A 20,125-nucleotide genomic window follows, 5' to 3' on the forward strand; every position below is an offset into this window, starting at 1 on the left:
TTGAGAAGGCTGCTAACTCCTTCTATACCGTTCCTGCAGATAGATCATAAAGGGGTCTTGAACAGAGTCTTCACAACACATGTTGGGGTTTCTCCTGACAACATTGAGTGGAGCTGTTGGGTGTATTACATTTCCGGTATGCCACCTTTGTGAGATCGTGACAAGCGTGCAATACACACAAGGTGTGCCTGCACCTGTACCCGTGTAAATAAGTAATGGTACGAGAGGTTGTAAATGGCTGGAAAAGGGCCGCTCTTTAATTATACATCATGCTTTGTGTTATAGCTGGAGGCTTCTTACTGCTCGGTGCCAACCTGTGCGGGTTACTCTCGTTACTGGTGGAGGTTGGGATGTTCTGGGCATTGGGGACATGGATTATATTAAACGATGAGAGGCTTCCACAATTAGAAATGTGAACTTTATTATGACAGCATTCTTATAAAATAATGGAATAAACTTCAATAAATAAACAAACAGGCATGAAAGATTTATAATTAGAGATAATAAATAAATAAGACAATGGGTATTATCGGTGCTTATCAGACTATAATATTGTCATAACTGCAAGACAAATAAATAAAGGGATTTTGTTTTGTTGAGTGTGATTTAACTACCATAAACAAAGGAAACCCTATCCCTCCAAACTACCTACGTCCCTAAAATCCCAAGGATGCCTCAATATTGCTTTCCATACTTCTTCCATACTTCCATAGGTTGTCTCCAGCCCACCAATTCAAAGCTGTGAAGACAAAGGAGCCCTTGTGATTGTGTGATTCTAAATCCTGGATCATCACTGATCTTCTCATGATATTCTGCTGTGGTCACCTTCATTTTACCTTGAATAGTCTCATTGAGGTGGTGAAGGCCAGACAGTCAATTGATGAGGTGCCAGCATGCAGTGGTAGACTGCAATATTGGCTATTGCAACATAATCGGACCAAACGGATCTCCATGCAACAACCGGGAAGGAGCGCCCGGGAGTGACCGTGCCATGGCTTCCCCAGTTGTGGGAGAAGGGTCAGACCCCCTCTCGTGCGCGTACACAGAAAATTCGCCCTCGAAGCATGGTCCACCCGGGAGCCACCAGTCCCCGTCCTGATCTGGCGAGAAGGTGCGGGAGATCGGGGTCTCGTGGAAATCGAGGGGCACGTGATGTACGTGCTCCTCACATTCTCCAGACGCACGACCAAGCAAAGGAAAAGTGTGTCGGTCGAGCCGCAGGCACGTCGTCACCAGGCCGGCCGTGGGCTGCGAGAGGCCTCTGCACAGCACGTCTGCGAAGACCCTCGGCTCTGGGACGTGATCGAGGTGCAGCACATCTGTAAGCGCCGCAATGTAGTTGGCAGCAAGACGCAGCGTTTCGATCTTCGAGAGCTTGTGCGTGCGGCACGCTCCGCATGGAACCACCCTTCGTAGTGCTTCGAGCGCCGCATTTAGACCGTGCATGCGGCTCCGCTCACGTGCGTTCGCCTTCGTCCGCCGTGCGCGGTGCCGCTCGGGCCGCAGTACATAATTGATGCCTACGTGACCTTCGTGATCGGCCCTCCTTGGAGTGGGTGGGGCACAACCGCCGTCTTTGATGGACATCCTGAGGAACTTCACGCCTGCACTCCCCCCCTGCTCTTTTCCCTCTTCTTCTCCCTCTCCATCCTCCTGGATCCCTTTGGTATTCCCCTTCTTCCTGCGACACTCATCCCTATGAAGATCTTCCTCGTGCCCTGCAGGTGCTTCATGCAGAACACAAAGCCTCCTGGGGCTGCGCATCCTGTTGGGTGTGAGTGGGTTCTGGAATGCACACACACATCAGGGTCATGAGTAAAACCCATTATAAACCCTATTGATAAACTGTTCTCCCTGCACAAACACACACACACACACACACACACACACACACACACACACACACACACACACACACACACACACACACACACACACACACACACACCTAGCGAAACAAAAGCAAAACGTGTCAAATCCCCCTGAGAAAGATAAATTTGAAAATATCTGGAAAGGAATCTATGAGGACTCAAAATAACACAACAAAGAGGTGGATTGGATCCAAAACTTGGTAGAAAAACAACATCTAAAGTAAACCCCAGATCCACTTTCTTGAAATACCGACCTCTTTCATGGAAGTCCTAGCAGTGTCCACGTGATTTTTTTTTTTTACCTCCCCCCCTCCCCTTCCCATGCCTCCTTCCCCCCAAGCCCTCTCCCTCCCACAGATCTCCCGATGTCCCTGCTATCCATTTTGTTCTCCTGCTCCCTTTATCATATGTTTTTTTGTGTCGGTTTGTCTTTTTTGTGATCAATGTTAGCTCTTACACTAGCCTCGACCTTGTATGCAAAAAAAAACAAAAAAAGAAAACTTCCTCCAGTGATAAATTGATAAAGAAAAAAATAAAACACCAACTAGCAAAAATGGCAAACTTTAAAAGATCTGGCCCAGATGGAATTCAAAACTTTTGGTTAAAGCAACTATATGCTCTCCACAATCACTACGCTCTAGCATTCAATAAACTTATTCAAGGGGAGGACACCTTGGATGAGTGGCTTACATCCCGTCCTCATCCTAAAGTCTGAAGAGACCCAACTACCTCACAAGTATGTACCAATAACCTGTCTGCCAACAACATAAAACTACTGACGGGGACCATCGCAGCAGTTATATACCATCACCTAAGTCGTCCTAACCCAAGGAGGCCTAAAGGTAGAGCAGAGGGATATAAAAGAGGATGCTACAGAATGATAGACCATCTCCTCCTACGCAGGGCCATACTCGAAAATTGCAATACATGGAGAACAAAATTATCCACAGCATGGATATACTACAAAAAAGCTTTTGATAGTGTCGCATATTCATGGATGATACAATGCATGCAATTGTACAAGATCAACCCCCGAATAATCAAACTGATAGAGAAAGCGATGGAGCTTTGGAATACCACATTGATATTACAGCACTCGGAAGGAAAGATCGAAATACTAGGAGTGAAGATTCGTCGAGGAATCTTCCAGGGAGACGGTCTTTTCCTTCTCCAGTTTTGCCTGTCCCTGGGCCCACTGAGCAAACTCATTAATGATCAAGGATATGGATAGATCCTGACATCAAATAAGAGAGCGTTCAAAGACACAAGAAAAGTTACACATCTACTTTACAAGGATGATTTCAAACTTTGAACCAAATGACGAAAAATTGCAAGAGCAACTCCAATTAGTGAAAGGGTACTCTAAAATTATTATGGAATTTGGCCTGGATAAGTGTGCCAAGTGCACATGCATACAAGGTAGCCCTACAAAAACGCACAACATAAACATTGACACAAATACAACAATACAGGAGCTATACAATGAAGCATCTTCCAAATACCTCAAATATCCCCGATTCCACTCTGAATCTCTCCGATTCCACTCTGAATCTCTCCGATCCCACTCTGAATCTCTCCGATCCCACTCTGAATCTCTCCGATCCCACTCTGAATCTCTCCGATCCCACTCTAAATCTCACCGATCCCACTCTAAATCTCACCGATCCCACTCTGAATCTCTCCGATCCCACTCTAAATCTCTCCGATCCCACTCTAAATCTCTCCGATTCCACTCTAAATCTCTCTGATTCCACCCTAAATATCTCCGATTCCACCCTAAATATCTCCGATTCCACCCTAAATATCTCCGATTCCACCCTATATATCTCCGATTCCACCCTAAATATCTCCGATTCCACCCTAAATATCTCCAATTCCACCCTAAATATCGTCCGATTCCACCATAAATATATCAGATTCCACCCTAAACATCTCCGATTCCACCCTAAACATCTCCGATTCCACCCTAAATATCTCCGATTCCACCCTAAACATCTCCGATTCCACCCTAAACATCTCCGATTCCGCCCTAAACATCTCCGATTCCACCCTAAACATCTCCGATTCCACCCTAAACATCTCCGATTCCACCATAAACATCTCCGATTCCACCCTAAACATCTCCGATTCCACCCTAAACATCTCCGATTCCACCCTAAACATCTCCGATTCCACCCTAAACATCTCCGATTCCACCCTAAACATCTCCGATTCGACCCTAAACATCTCCGATTCGACCCTAAACATCTCCGATTCGACCCTAAACATCTCCGATTCCACCCTAAACATCTCCGATTCCACCCTAAACATCTCCGATTCCACCCTAAACATCTCCGATTCCACCCTAAACATCTCCGATTCCACCCTAAACAGCTCCGATTCCACCCTAAACAGCTCCGATTCCACCCTAAATAGCTGAGTCCAACCTAAATAGCTCTGATTCCACCCTAAATAGCTCCGATTCCACCGTAAATAGATCCGATTCCACCCTAAATAGCCCCGATTCCACCCTAAATAGCTCGGAACCCACCCTAAATAGCTCCGATTCCACCCTAAATAGCGCCGATTCCACCCTAAGTAGCTCCAATTCCACCCTAAATAGCTCCGATTCCACCTTTAAATAGCTCCGATTCCACCCTAAACATCTCCGATTCCACCCTAAACATCTCCGATTCCACCCTAAACATCTCCGATTCCACCCTAAACATCTCCGATTCCACACTAAACATCTCCGATTCGACCCTAAACATCTCCGATTCCACCCTAAACATCTCCGATTCCACCCTAAACATCTCCGATTCCACCCTAAACATCTCCGATTCCACCCTAAACATCTCCGATTCCACCCTAAACATCTCCGATTCCACCCTAAACATCTCCGATTCCACCCTAAACAGCTCCGATTCCACCCTAAACAGCTCCGATTCCACCCTAAATAGCTCCGATTCCACCTTAAATAGATCCGATTCCACCCTAAATAGCCCCGATTCCACCCTAAATAGCTCGGAACCCACCCTAAATAGCTCCGATTCCACCCTAAATAGCGCCGATTCCACCCTAAGTAGCTCCAATTCCACCATAAATAGCACCAATTCCACCCTAAATAGCTCCGATTCCACCTTTAAATAGCTCCGATTCCACCCTAAATAGCTCCGATTCCACGCTAAACATCTCCGATTCCACCCTAAACATCTCCAATTCCACCCTAAACAGCTAGGATTCCACCCTAAACAGCTCCGATTCCACAATAAACATCTCCGATTCCACCCTAAACATCTCCGAGTCTACCCTAAACATCTCCGATTCCACCCTAAACATCTCCTATTCCACCCTAAACATTTCCGATACCACCCTAAACAGCTCCGATTCCACCCTAGATAGCTCCTATTCCACCCTAGATAGCTCCTATTCCACCCTAAATAGCTCCGATTCCACCCTAAACATCTCCGATTCCACCCTAAATAGCTCCGATTCCACCTTAAACATCTCCGATTCCACCCTAAATAGCTCCGATTCCACCCTAAATAGCTCCGATTCCACCCTAAATAGCTCCGATTCCACCCTAAATAGCTCCGATTCCACCCTAAATAGCTCCAATTCCACCATAAATAGATCCGATTCTCCCCTAAATAGCTCCGATTCCACCCTAAATAGCTCCGATTCCACCCTAAATAGCCCCGATTCCACCCTAAATAGCCCCGATTCCACCCTAAATAGCCCAGATTCCACCCTAAATAGCCCCGATTCCACCCTAAATAGCCCAGATTCCACCCTAAATAGCCCCGATTCCACCCTAAATAGCCCCAATTCCACCATAAATAGCTCCGATTCCACCATAAATAGCTCCGATTCCACCCTAAATAGCTCCGATTCCACCCTAAATAGCTCCGATTCCACCCTAAATAGCTCCGATTCCACCCTAAATAGCTCCGATTCCACCCTAAATAGCTCCGATTCCACCCTAAATAGCTCCGATTCCACCCTAAATAGCTCAGATTCCACATTAAATACCCCAATTCCACCCTAAGTAGCTCCAATTCCACCCTAAATATCAAATAATGCACCATTTCGTTTTTCAAATAATGCACCATTTCTTCCAGAGAATTGTTGAAATTAAAAAATATTTTGATATCCACATTTGTATCTCTTTGGTTTTCAGTGGAACAAAACAAAAAAAGTTGGAAAAAAATATTAAATCTTAGGTTATTCCTCACAGAAATCCTTAAATTGCACCTTTTAGAAGTTGTTAGAAATAAATAGATTTCAAGCAAGTGATTCTCCTTTACTTTGGAATTGAACTCACCTGTTGTGGGTTGCAGGTGCCTACAATATAAAAATTGCTCATTCAACCAGTTTGAAAAGAGAAAAGGAGTCATTCTTCTGTTTTGTGTCACTGTGTGTACCTCAATGAGCATGGAGAAAAGAAAGAAAACCAGAGAATTGTCTGAGGAGGTCAGACACAAGATTGTAGCCAATCATGGACAATCTGAAGGCTACAAGTCCATCTCCAGAGACCAGTATGTTCCTGTGTCCACCATACACAATGTTATCAGGAAGTTTAAGGCCCATGGCACTGTTGCCAACCTCCCTGGATGTGGCCGCAACAGAAAACTTCATCGAAGGTTGCAGCGAAGGATTGTTCGAATGGTGAAGAAAGCACCTCGATCAACTGCCAAACAGATTCAAACTGACCTTCAGATACAAGGTATGACAGTTTCAACTTGCACTATCCATCGCCAACTCAATGAAATGGGGTTCCATGGTAGCAGACCCAGGGGAACCCCACTGCTGAGAGAGAGAGAGAGAGAGAGACATAAGAAAGCCCGACGGGAGTTTTCCAAAACACACCTCAACAAGCCAACTCCATCTGAGAGAATGTCCTGTGTACAGATGAGACCAAATTCGAGCTTTTTGGGAAAGCACATCATCTCATTTCCTTTTACAAAGCCAGGAACAAGTGTGCGTCCACCCTCAGGAGAGCCAGGAAACAATGTCTCTCTAGTCTCAAGCCTGAACTCTCAAACCTGTCTCCCTCTTCCAAATCCTGGTGGCGTCTGGTAAAATCTGTTTCTGTTGTTTGTTCCCCTTCCATCCCATCCCTTACCTCAAACGGCTACACAGCTGACTCCGCACGTGAAAAAGCTGAATGCCTCAAATCTGTGTTTGCCTTAAAATCTTCTGTCCCAAACCAGTCTCTCTCTGTACCCACCATACCCAGTCGTACCCAGCTGCTCCTAGACTCTGTGTCCTTCTCTCCTGACAAGGTAGAGAAGTTTCTGTCAATCCTCGACTCTGGTTCTGCAACTAGACCAGAGGGCATCAGCCCACAGGTCCTAAAATCCTGCTGTGCTGCTTTCACAGCATCTCTCTGTTCTCTTCACCCTCTCTTTTGCTCAAGGTCATCTGCCATCAGCTTGGAAATTAGCCAACATTACTGCTTTACACAAAAAGGTGCAAAACAGATCCTTGCAACTACAGACCAACCAGCCTTCTCCCAATTATCAGCAAAGTCATGGAATCCATCATTGCTTCAGATATCAAATCCTTCCTCTTCTCCAATGGCTTGATCGCTGATCATCAATTTGATTTCAGACCAGATCACTCTACTCTGGACATGCTGCTTCTGCTGTCTCAACAATGCATGGAGGTCCTCAATGTCAAACAGGAAATTAGAGCTGTCTCCCTTGACATATCACGTGCCTTCAATACGGTCTGGCACCCCGCTCTGCTCACCAAACTCTCCTCCCATGGTTTCCATGGAAATCTCCATGCATGGCTTGCCACCCTAGATAGCCAGACTTCCTCTCTGGTCGTAGTCAACGTGTGGCCTTGAATGGGTTTCGCTCATCTCCCCTTCCTGTTCAGACTGGAGTTCCCCAAGACAGTGTTCTGGGCCCTGTGCTTTTTCTGGTCTTCATCAATGATCTCTCTTACTCTCTTGAAAATCCTCTCTATCTCTTTGCTGATGACTCCACTCTCTGCCGCTCCATTCCTCATCCCTCAGATCGGCAGTCTGCAGCCTCCACACTTTCTGCAGACCTGGACAAAATCACAGACTGGTCAAACAAGTGGAACATGTCTTTCAACCCTGTCAAATCTCACACTCTCACTATGTCTCTCAGAAAAGACCGACTGGACAACCCTCCCATCTACTTTCTGAACAATCCTCTCCAAGAAGTTCTGTCACTCAAGCTTTTGGGTCTCACTATCTGCCATGATCTTTCCTGGGAAAACCACATTTCCAAGCTGGCCTCCAAAGCCAGTCACCGACTAGGCATCCTCCGTCATGTGAAGTCCTTCCTTGGCACACCTGAGCTCCTCACCACATAAGTCCAGCGTTTTTTCTTGAACCATTCCTGGGTGTTTTTTGAAGTGTGTTTGGGGTCATTGTCCTGCTGTAAGATCAATGGTCTTCGACGGAGACCCAGCTTTCTGACACTAGGTTGAACATTGCGCTCCAAAATGTCTTGGTAATCTCCTGATGTCATGATGCCATGCACACATTCAAGGCACCCAGTGCCAGAGGCAACACAGCAACCCCAAAACAACACTGAACCTCCTCCATGTTTGATTGTAGGGAAGGTGTTCTTTTCTTTGAAGGCTTCATTTTGTTTTCTGTAAACATAGAGATGATGTACTTAACCAGAAAAGCTCCAATTTGGTCTCATCTGTCCACAAGACATTCTCCCTGAAAGACTTTAGCTTGTTGAGGTGTGTTTTGGCAAAGCCCAGTTGACTTTCTTTTGTCTCTCTCTCAGCAGCAGTGAGATCCTCATGGGTCTCCTTTCATTGAGTTGGCAACGGATTTGCGAGTTGAAACTGTCGTACCTTGTATCTGAAGGTCAGCTTGAATCTGTTTGGCAGTTGATCGAGGTGCTTTCTCCACCATTCTAACAATCCTTAGGGGCAATCTTCGATCAAGTTTTCTCTTGCGGCCACATCCAGGGATGTTGGCTACAGCACCGTGGTCCTTAAACTTCCTGATAGCATTGCGTACAGTGCACACAGGAACATCAATGTCTCTGGAGATAGACTAGTAGCATTGAGACTGTCCCAGCTTGACTACAATCTTGTGTCTGACCTCCTCAGACAATTCTCTGGTTTTCTTTCTTTTCTCCATGCTCATTGCGGTACACACAGTGACACAAAACAGCAGAATGACTCCTTTTAACTAATAAAACTGGTTGAATGAGTTATTTTTACCCTTGCCAGAGGAGAGGGTATTGCATTTGAGTCCGTTTGTTACTTGCCGGAAAAAATTCCGGCAAGTAAGTTGGTTGGTTGGTTTGTCTGTTTGTTTGTCTGTCTGTTTATGCGCAGTACTACGTCTACATCGTTGCACATAGCATCGCCATACTTTACACACATATTTGCCTTGCCCTGGAATAGACTGTGCCCAATTTTTTTAACTCTCTAGGCCCAAGGCCAAGCTCAAGGTCACCCAATACGTGAAATCAGGGGGGGTCGAGTTTTCATTTAAAATATATTTCAAACCACTATAACTCTAAAAGTACAAGAGATATGCATACACTTACTGTTACTGACATATAGGAAGTCACATACGACTTTTCATTTGGCACCATGACCTTTGACCTTGAGTGACCTTGAAAGGTCAAACTCAAGGTCAAAATTTGTTTTTTTTTACTAAGAACTCTGTCAAACATTATCCGATTCCCTTCTAACCAACACCAAAATGTTCATTATTCAATTCCCGAAAATGGTCAAAAATGCTTAGTTTTAATGATTTTTTTAGGTCAAAGGTCAGGGGGCCAAGTTTTCATTGAAAATATATTTCAAACCACTATAACTCTGAAAGGACAAGAGATATGCATACACTTACTCAGTTACCTTCCATTGGTTAGTCTATATACATGTATAGATTTCCCACCATTTTGATCCAAAATGGCCAATAAAAAAAGTACATTCTGGCAAGTCCTCGGTCTCTGACCGATTTTTCATCTGTTTTTCTGTGTTTGTTTGTCTGTTTGTCTGTTTGTCCGCACAGAATAAATTTGATTTTCTCTGCAACCATTGGTCCGATTGACAGGAAATTTTCACCATAGGTGCAACTCCACCTGTAGAATTTTTAAATGATAAATATGACGTCATAGGTCACGTGGTTCGGCCGCCATCTTGGAAAAACCGAAACACTTTGCTCCTCTATCTCCGAAAGGGCTGAATAGAAAAAATTGACATGGCTCATTGTACAGAACTCTCTATGTGGAATAACATCTGTGAATGATGATGTCATAGGTGCCTCCATTATGACGTCATAATTTGACAAGTACAAAACGTCATCCGATCAAGATGAAATTTATTGAGCATAATCTAGGAATAAATTAGTGGTGAAAAAAAAATAATGATGTCGTCATCGGTCACGTGGTTCGGCCGCCATATTGTTTTAACACAAAAGCCTTAAAAACCACAACATCCTGGTGAGGGTTTGCAATCTCTGATTGCTCTTTTTCTTGTTTATATTGCAGGCACCTGCAACTCACCACAGGTGAGTTCAATTCCAAAGTAAAGGAGAATCACCTGCTTGAAATCTCATTATTTATAACAACTTCTGAAAAGTGCCAATAATATTGTCCGGAAATCCATTTTAGGATTTCTGTGAGGAATAAGCTAAGATTTAGTATTTTTTCAGCTTTTTTGTTTTGTTTCACTGCAAACTAAAGAAATACATATGTGGATAACAAAATATATTTTAATTTCAACAATTTTCTGGAAGAAATGGTGCATTATTTGAAAAAAGTGCAAGGGTGCCAATATTTTTGGCCACAACTATCTGACGATTTGCCCATCTGTAGCCCAAGCTCACTCATCACTGGCTTTGGCGGTGCATGTATGACTATTTGCTCATCAGCCGCCCATGCTCACTCATGGCGGACCTTTCATACACAAAAATGTTTCCTGAACGAGCATTTGTGCACCACAGCACCTGCTCTCATGGTAACCTGATTGCTGGCTCATTTGCACTGTCATAATAACAGCAATTATACAATTATAACAAATGACCAAATCAGCCATGGTAGAAATACTGCAAGTATGAAATAATGAAATTACAGTTTTAAGAAATTTAAAATTCTATCGTTTAACCTGCTGTAACGCATGCAATACACTTGTGTGACCTTTATAGCCCGCTCAGTTCAAACAAGCAGCTGCGCTATAAAGTTACATACCAGCACACTACTGCCTGCTCTTCTCTAATATTTAACCTCAGGATTAACTGAAAGTAAAGGGAACATCCGCCTTGGGTGGAACCCAATTTTAGTAGATTCGACTTGGGTGAAACTCAATTTTAGTATATCCGACTTGGGTGGAACTCAATTTAGTATATCCGACTTGGGTGGAACTCAATTTTAGTAGATCCGACTTGGGTGGAACTCAATTTTAGTAGATCCGACTTGGGTGGAACTCAATTTTAGTAGAACCGATTTGGGTGGAACCCTTTGTTATTAGATCCGACTTGGGTGGAACCCTATGTTAGTAGATATGACTTGGGTGGAACGCAATTTTAGTAGATCCAACTTGGGTGGAACCATATGTTAGTAGATCTGACTTGGGTAGAACCCTATGTTAGTAGATCCGACTTGGGTGGAACTCGATTTTAGTAGAACCCATGAAGGACATTTTGCCCGATTTTATCCCCATAAAGTAAAAGGCAAAATGTCTTCAACATGTGAGAGGTTTATTCCAATCAATAAGTGGAGAAGCCAAGATGTATTCAAGTTACCATTTCAATACTTGATACAGACAAAAATATGGACTGTGGGGAGCTGAGTGGAATATGAAAAATATGGAAATGAAAAATATGGGCTCTCTCCAAAGAATGAATAACCCCCCTAAACCTAGGTCCTGTTAGATACAAATTCAGCAGGAAATTTATGCCACAACCAGAAAAGAGCAACGGACAGGGACCCACATGGAGCACATGACATGGAAATAATTTCTGCACAGGTGGGTACCACAGCAGACACTATTAGCAGGTAAGATGCTTATGCAGATAGTCAGTGGCATAACATTAAGAAATATAATCTGAATAATTTCATGAAATTGCTATATACACACAGTATGTTCACCCACTCAATTCTTACCTCGTCAGTGTTGACGCCAAGAGGATCAAGAACTTCCACGACCCATTGGACCTGTTCGCAGTTCTACGTTGTAAGTGAACGCGGTACGGCGAGCAGGTACTCGGAGTGTGCAGCAGATGGTATGAACCGCCCCCAGGGCCTGTCCCCGCCCTCCCGTTCCCGGGACGCGCATCACGTCGCGCCGAGGGCTTTGTGTCGCGAAACGACCATCTGGCGGTGCCAGAGACGCACCACCTTCATCTTTTTCACTCCTGGCACTGCCATTCTGCTCTCCTCTTTCCTGTCTCGTCATGCCCTTGATAAAGACACTCTTTCACAAGATGGAGGTGGGAGACGTTTGAAGGTGACTGTGGTGCAAGACTTGTGCTCAACCACCCTAGGAGTTCAAGGTGTGGGATCTACAGAACGATCACATCTGTGTTAATGAAAGTATCAAATGTGTTTAATGATAAGCGAAGCCTGTGAGCTGATCGGCAAATTCAAGGTATAAATAAGGTATAGGTCTTCCAACATTATGGCATCAGACACATACCTCCTCAATCCTGTGTTGTGAATGACTTTACAATGTTGATAGACGTTGTAGGATGTACAGGGTTGAGTTCAATTTAATAGCTGCATACAAATATTTAATTATTTGTCTCCTCCGGACCCCTCCCCCATGCAAACCTTAGTTGTACACATTCGTTGAGCCGAACGACCTATTCATCAGCCATACGGCCTTCCTCGGAGCCAGATGGTCGATCACCCCAATTGTCGGACACAAATCCCAATTAAATTTGATCCATACCAAAGAGTACAACACATGCGAATGCCATATAGTTCTCAAGTTATCAGATATATAAATAACGTATTAACTGAAATTTGAAATCATCAGTGGACAAAGCTGAAAATAGAGATTTTTTAAAAAAGTGTAATATAAAATTGAAACGACAACAGCACTCATAGAGCACATAGTCTCGCCTCGCATACTCATTCTAAACAACAATACCATCGTTAACCAAACGTGCTGCTATTATGGCCCATATGCATGTATCATCCATGCACCCTATTATGTCACACACATTGCCATGATCTGCAGCTTTATTGATTGAACATTATGATATATTTAACGACAATCATGCAAATTAAGGCTTAATTGTGTTAATCAAGGTGAATATGAAAAATATCAAACTATATTCTTCATGGCAAGTCGATCATATGTATGAAGTTTCACATCGATCTGTTAAGCGGTTCTTGAGAAGATTTTTTTCAAACTTTTTTTATTTTCAATCCAATATGGCCGCCAGACTGCGTGACCAATGACGTCATAAGTTTAATTCTTCACTCACACTGGATCGTAGCTCGGATATGTGAAGTTTCAGATTTTTTGGATAAGGATTTCGATTTAACCAATTATGGCTGGAATATCACTTTACTGATAAAATCATCACTATCACTCTATGCAACCCATGGGGAGTTGACGACATATGCCAAGTTTCAATTTTTTTCGTTGAGTGATTTTGGACAAAAAGACGCCCAATTTTTTTTCTTTAATCCAATGTGGCTGCCATAACATGTGACCTATGACATCATAGTTCATGTGACCTATGACATCAGAGTTGTCACTAAAATATTTTCCATGTGGATTACCTCCTACGTTTAAAGTTTTACATCGATCGGATAAGCGGTTGCAGAGAAAAACATTTAAAAAAGAAAAAATATATCAGCAAAAGATTGACAGACATTGACAGACATTGACAGACATTGACAGACATTGACAGACATTGACAGACATTGACAGACATTTACACACAGGGGTGTTGCAATAGTCTCGCATCATTTCAGGGTTAAACTAACTAGATATCTGCAATTACAAAGTGATCACCAATTGCGGGCCTCCCCCAGTGCCTGCGATCCAATGATGGCCATATTCTTTTCGGGTAATCTTGACCTTCAAAGTTACGGATAGAGTGTAAATTAAGAATATGTGTCCCAATCTACAATTTATCCATAAAACACAACATCATGAAAATTGGAGGAAAATGATTCAAGTGTGTGATCAAAAAGGTGTTTTTAGTTAATTTGGTCAAAATCCGAAATTGGTAGGTCAAGAAAAGAATCAAATACATGGTGCAGAACTTCAGGGCATGTCCATTATTATGATGCAAGGCCATCTTGGAAGGCCAAGCCATATTCTGCATTGGCAAAATTGAGCGATGACAAAAAAACGCATTTTTTTTTTCAGACCACCATTTCACCTTCACCCTGACCTTTAACCTGGGGGAGTATGATGTAAATTAAGCTTAAATGCACCTTGCTCTGGACTGTTGAGAAAGGGCAACTTGGTTCTGATCGAACATACATTAGTCGAGTTACGGTGAAAAATGTTTAAATGTTTATTATTACTGTATGGTCATGAACATAAAAATTATGTCAAGGTCAAAACATAATGCCAATCTCGCATACATTGTATTCCCATTATTGATGCGAAATTTCATTCCGAAAATCCCAGCCAGTTCTGAGATAGAGATAGCGATAAAGATACAGCTCAGACATTAGCAGGAAAAGTAAAAGGAGAAAAAAACTTTAATGGTGGTTTAGTATTCCTAGGGGTCCAAGAAACTCTTAGGTACCATTAAAAACTGGGGACACTAATTGTAGAAATAAACCCTACAACAACTATAAAGCTTCTATAAACAAATAAACTATAAATTATAAGCTATAAATAAATATATAAACAAAATAAATAAACAATATATATCTAAGGGTGAGTGTTACGGATTCGTCACTTCCGTTGTTGTGGTTTTCATCCACTGTAAACATTTTTGATTCCATGTATTATTATTGTTGTTGTTTGAGGGAAATAGCAATTATTATTGTCAAAAGGTAAAAAGGTTAATGTTTTAAATGAAACAGGAACCGGACGGTGACGAAGAGGAAGAGGAGAAAAAGAAGGCAGAGTGAGTGGAGTCGGACAAGAAGCATAGTTGCTTTGCGGTCTGGAGCGAACATTGGCGAGCAAGAGTCACGAGTGAACTTTGGGTTTCCCAGGAAAGGGATTCCTGCGACAGAGTTGTTATCGCTGTGACAGATTAACCTGCGTGTCAGGTTTTGCGATTGATTCCGAAGAGAATCCATCGAAGGGCCGTTACGTCTCGAGAACGGGCCGTCGGCCATTTTGACTTGCGCGCTTTGCGCGTCGAGCAAGGTTCTTTGCTTCGTCAGCCGTTTTCACCGCTTTCAGACGTATCTGGTGTGTGTGTGTGCAACGTGGCTTTTGAAGATTAATTTGCGGTTCGCCGACTGTGAGCCGTGGAACGTCCATACCCGAGGGTGTGATTTCTCAGTCACCTGGAGGGCGCCTTTGGATTTCCCAGTCACCTTGAGGGCGCCTTTACGCAGCTTTGGCCGCGTGACTGTGACTATCATCCGAACGGGATTCTGGTCTCGATTAGACATCGTTCTGACAATCGCTGGAGCGGATCGACTTTGGCTTGAAGCTGGGATCGACTTTGGCTTGAAGCCGGAATCAACAACTTTGGGTTTGAAGCCGGGAAAGAGACATTGGGAATGTTCTTGGTTCACTCACTTGGAGCACAGTGAGTTATACAGTGCGTATCAAAAAAAAGGTAATCCGAATTCAAGGGGTTAATATGCAAAGGTTATTTAGTTTGACAATTTACATGTGGTTTACCAATTATGAGGAGATCCTCAGCTTTCCATTGATGCCTTTCATGCATCATTGCTGTCACACATGACCGAGTACATGTTCATTGAAAATGACAAGTTCAAATCGCATTTTTACAAGTTTGGCTAATCGGTGCAAGACAGTTTGAAATGGACGCATTACTTGTCGACTGCCAAGTTGATTATGTAAAATTGTTAAGCTGGTCTGGTAATCGTTGGTTGCGTCATCCTTTGTTTAAGATGGGTATTTAAGATGGGCCTACAGTGTATGGGTTTATAGACAGTCTGAGTCATTGAAAAGATGGTTCAACTTACGACTGAACAGCAGACCTTTGTGGTTACAACCTTTCACCAAACTGGAAGTTTGCAGCGAACTCGTGTTGTGTTCAGGGAACGTTTCCCAGAACGGGAGCCTCCAGCAGCCAAAACCATCTGGGCAAATGTTAGAAAATACCAAGAGCATGGCACTAGCCTCAACCGGCAACAAGGAGAATTCTGGTAGGAGGCGCACTGGGCGATCGGAAATGAACATTGCAGCAGTAAGGCAGCAAGTTTTGGAGCATCCTAGGGATACCAGCGCAAGACGAAATGGGACTGGATTGCCTTCGGCAACATTCAACAGAATCACAAGACTGGACCTCCACCAACATCCATATCGGATTCACATCCGGCATCAACTTACGCCAGGGGATTTTGCCAGGAGGCTGGTGCTTGCCAAATGGTTGATAGCACGTTGCGAAGCAGATGTCAATTTCCTGCGGTATCTCGTTATCGGCGACGAACCTGCTTTCGCCATGGACGGCAAGGTCAATACCCATAATGTTCTTGAATATGCACCCACAGGACAACCCCCAGAATTTAATTTTGACACCAACATGAATCGACAAAAGTGGACTGTTTGGTTGGGACTTTGTGGAAGTGGTCAGGTGATCGGACCATTTTTCTTTCAAAGGAATGTCAATGGTAACAGGTATCTGCAGATGATCTGGCTGGAGGAGAACTTTGAGCGACAGGTTCGTGGTGTCTTCAGATATCTGGTGGGTCCAAGACGGCGCCCCAGCACATCGTCTTATCGCTGTCCGAGATCCACTGAGGGAACTCTTTGGAGACCGAGACATCGCCCTCAACCATGCAGTGGAATGGCCGCCAAGATCACCTGACCTCACACCATGTGATTAGTTCCTGTGGGGACATTTAAAGAACAAGGTGTTCGTAACTCCTCCCTGTGATCTTGACGAATTGCAGGGCCGTATTCGACATGAAGTGGATGCTTTGCGCAATGACCCGGCTTTGGTGAGACGAGCAGTTCAGGGCATGCTCCGCCGCTGTGAGCTTTGTGTTGAAAGGGGAGGTGGACATGTTGAAGGTGTGGGTGCATAAAGACCAATCATTCCTGAGAAAAGTTCACATCTGACGTTCATTTTGCACCAATTATCCTGACTTGCATCGATTAGCCAAACTTGTAAAAATGCGATTTGAACTTGTCATTTTCAATGAACATGTACTCAGTCATGTGTGACAGCAATGATGCAATATGCATGGAAGGTATCAATGGAAAGCTGAGGATCTCCTCTTAATGGGTAAACCACATGTAAATTGTCAAAATAAATAACCTTTGCATATTAACCCCTTGAATTCGGATTACCTTTTTTTTGATACGCACTGTATGTTACGAAACTGATGGTGTCATCATAGGATATATTGATTGTACTTTTGATTACTATTATTGTTGTACTGTTGTTCTTGTGTGATCTTAATACAATATTTGTTTGTTGGTAACAATTGGTGTGGCTTCACCATTGATCTTTGACATATAGAATAACACTTTTTCTGCCGTGACTCCTCTCGGGGCTCAGAGGTACATCGTGACCAGGGGGTCGGGGAGGAGCACGTAACAGAAATTGGGGGCTCGTCCGAGATATTGGGAACTCGTCCAAAATTGGCTCAAATTGAAATTGGGGTCCTCATCCGGGATTAAATTCCCTAACATGCGTCTGGGATAGAATTCCCTAACATTCCCAAAATTCCCAAATTTGGAATTTTTCTAACATTCCCAAATTTTTCAAAAAAAAAATTGGAAAATTTTTGTGTGAAGGTTAACAGGTGTTAACTGATAGTCACCATGGTGTTTGGCGCAGAACAGTTTGCGGCGTCCCCTAATGAGGCACAGTTCCAAGCGTTAAAAAGATCGGAACTCTTGATATTGGCCAAACATTTTAACTTGGAGGCTCATATGAAGCTCATATGAATAAAGCAGTGATGCAGACATTGGTGGTAGAATCTCTGGTGGGACAAGGAACATGGAAAGAGGTAGCCTTGCATTGGTTACCCGAGGAAAAAGAAAATGTGGAGCTCCGGAAAATGGAGATGCAACTGCAGAGCCAGGAAAGGTTAAAAGAGTTGGAATGGAAAGCCGAGGAAAGAAGAGCAGAGGAAAGGAGAGCTGAAAGGGAACTCGAGGAAAGAAGAGTAGCACAGGAACGAGAACTCGAGGAGAGAAGAGCAGAGGAAAGGAGAGCTGAAAGGGAACTCGAGGGAAGAAGAGTAGAACAGGAAAGAGAACTCGTGGAGAGAAGAGCAGAGGAAAGGAGAGCTTTTTTTTTTTTTTTTTTTTGTATACAAGATCGAGGCTCGTGAAAGAGCGAACATTAATCACACAGAAAGACAAACAGACACACAAAACAAATAACATCGGGAGCGGTAGACAAGATGGGGAGAGAGGGGGAAGGACACAAACTCAACATTTGAGAGCAGGGACCGAGAGACATGGAGACATCGAGAGAACTGTGGGAGGGAGAGGGCTTTGGGGGGAAGGCATGGGAAGGGGGGGGGGGTGGGAGAGGTATAAAAACATATGGACACTGCCAAGACTTCCAGGAAAGAAGTTGGAATTTCAAACAAGGTGTATCTGGGGTGAATTAGTGGGGGTAGAAAAGATCAAGGTTTTGGATGGGGGAAGATAAGAGATGGTGGTGAACAGCTGTTTTGAAGACCTGGAGGGAGGAGTGTGATTGAAGTGAGTGTGGGAGTTTGTTCCAGAGGCGGGAGAAAAGAGGAATGAAAGAGTGAAGGTGAGCAGAGAGCCGAGATTTCGGCAGTTTAACCATCAGAGGGTGGCTGGCAGATCTTGTGCGACCTGTAGGAATATTTGGGGGACAGAGCACAGAGAGAGCTGGGGGAGCAAGGCCGGAGAGGAGTCGGTAGAAGACAGAAAGACCACCTACCTGCCTGCGGTGAGTGAGTGAAAGGCCCTCAGAGATAGCTTCATCGCGGGAGATTCCAATGATTCTGAAAGCCTTGGATTCAACAGCGTGAAGCCGAGCCAGGTGTGAGGCAGGAGCACCAGCCCATAGGGGAGAACAGTATTCCATTGAGCTGCGGATGAAAGCCTTGTATGTGGTGAGGAGCTCAGGTGTGCCTAGGAAGGACTTCGCACGACGGAGGATGCCCAGTCGGCGACTGGCTTTGGAGGCCAGCTTGGAAATGTGGTTTTCCCAAGAAAGATCATGGCAGATGGTGAGACCCAAAAGCTTGAGCGACAGAACTTCTTGGAGAGGATTGTTGAGAAAGTAGATGGGAGGGTTGTGCAGTCGATCTTTTCGGAGAGACATAGTGTTACATATTTATGTGAATGTATGTGAATTACCATTCAGGTCTTTGCTTATCAATGTGTAGTAGATTAAGGGTTGTTGTGGTTGGAGGGTCAGGAGCCCTTCTGAAAAGAGACCGGAAACGGAAGAGGAAAAGACACGAGTAAGAAAAGCGACGAGGATTCTTCTTCCTCGCCCCGCTCCGACGAAAGGTGGGATTGATATTGAGCCGTGTGGAAAAGCGGCGTTCCCGAGCCCGTCTGGCGAGAGGAGTTGCCGGGACAGATACCTGCCCGGTGGACGTCAAACTGTCGTGTGGCCGTGCACCGACCCAGCGTCTGGCACCGTTCGCGACACCGTCTAAAAAGACGCGTACGGGTCGCACGTTGGGGCCTAACACGCGTTGCAAGCGGCGTGGGGCTTTTGCTTGCTTTACCGTACCCGCTTCGCGTGGCCACGAGGGGCTGCAGCCGTGGTGCCTGGTACGATACCTGCCCGGTGGAAACACGTCCACCCGGGGTTCGTTCAACCGCCCGAGTGCGGCGACGCCGACCATCATCTTGGTCAGGAGGGGCCCAGAGACATTGTGCGGAACAGAGACCAAAAGGGGGTCGTGAGTACCAACGGGGACACACATATATAAGATGGCCATCTTAATCATATAGGGAATTGATTGTGGATTGGGAATTGTTGATGGTTGTTTGTTGTTGATTGCTCGGGGAATATATCCTTGATTGTATCATTGAAATTGTATGATATCCTTACCCTTGAAATATATCATTGAACATCAGTTTTCTCTTGGGTGGAATTCATAGGGATTGCGTTGCGAAAGCGCATATATAATACTACTTTCTGGCGAAGTTCCTCTCACGGTCCGGGGGTCACCGAGACCAGGTAGTCA

General features: G+C 44.3%; 1 non-coding gene across 1 annotated transcript in view; it reads right to left on the reverse strand.

Annotated features, from left to right (window-relative positions):
• Positions 1–400: 400 nt before the first annotated feature.
• Positions 401–20,125, reverse strand: part of LOC137437987 (uncharacterized) — a 78,618-nt gene continuing 58,893 nt past the window's right edge. The window contains exons 2-3 of the transcript XR_013621082.1: positions 11,969–12,366; positions 401–1,785 (exon numbers count right to left, since the gene is read on the reverse strand). This is a non-coding gene — a transcript (uncharacterized LOC137437987). The remainder of the gene's footprint in view (positions 1,786–11,968; positions 12,367–20,125) is intronic.

This window comes from Myxine glutinosa, chromosome 12 (genome assembly GCF_964187855.1).
Source record: "Myxine glutinosa chromosome 12, kmMyxGlut1.1, whole genome shotgun sequence".
Classification (NCBI taxonomy): domain Eukaryota; kingdom Metazoa; phylum Chordata; class Myxini; order Myxiniformes; family Myxinidae; genus Myxine; species Myxine glutinosa.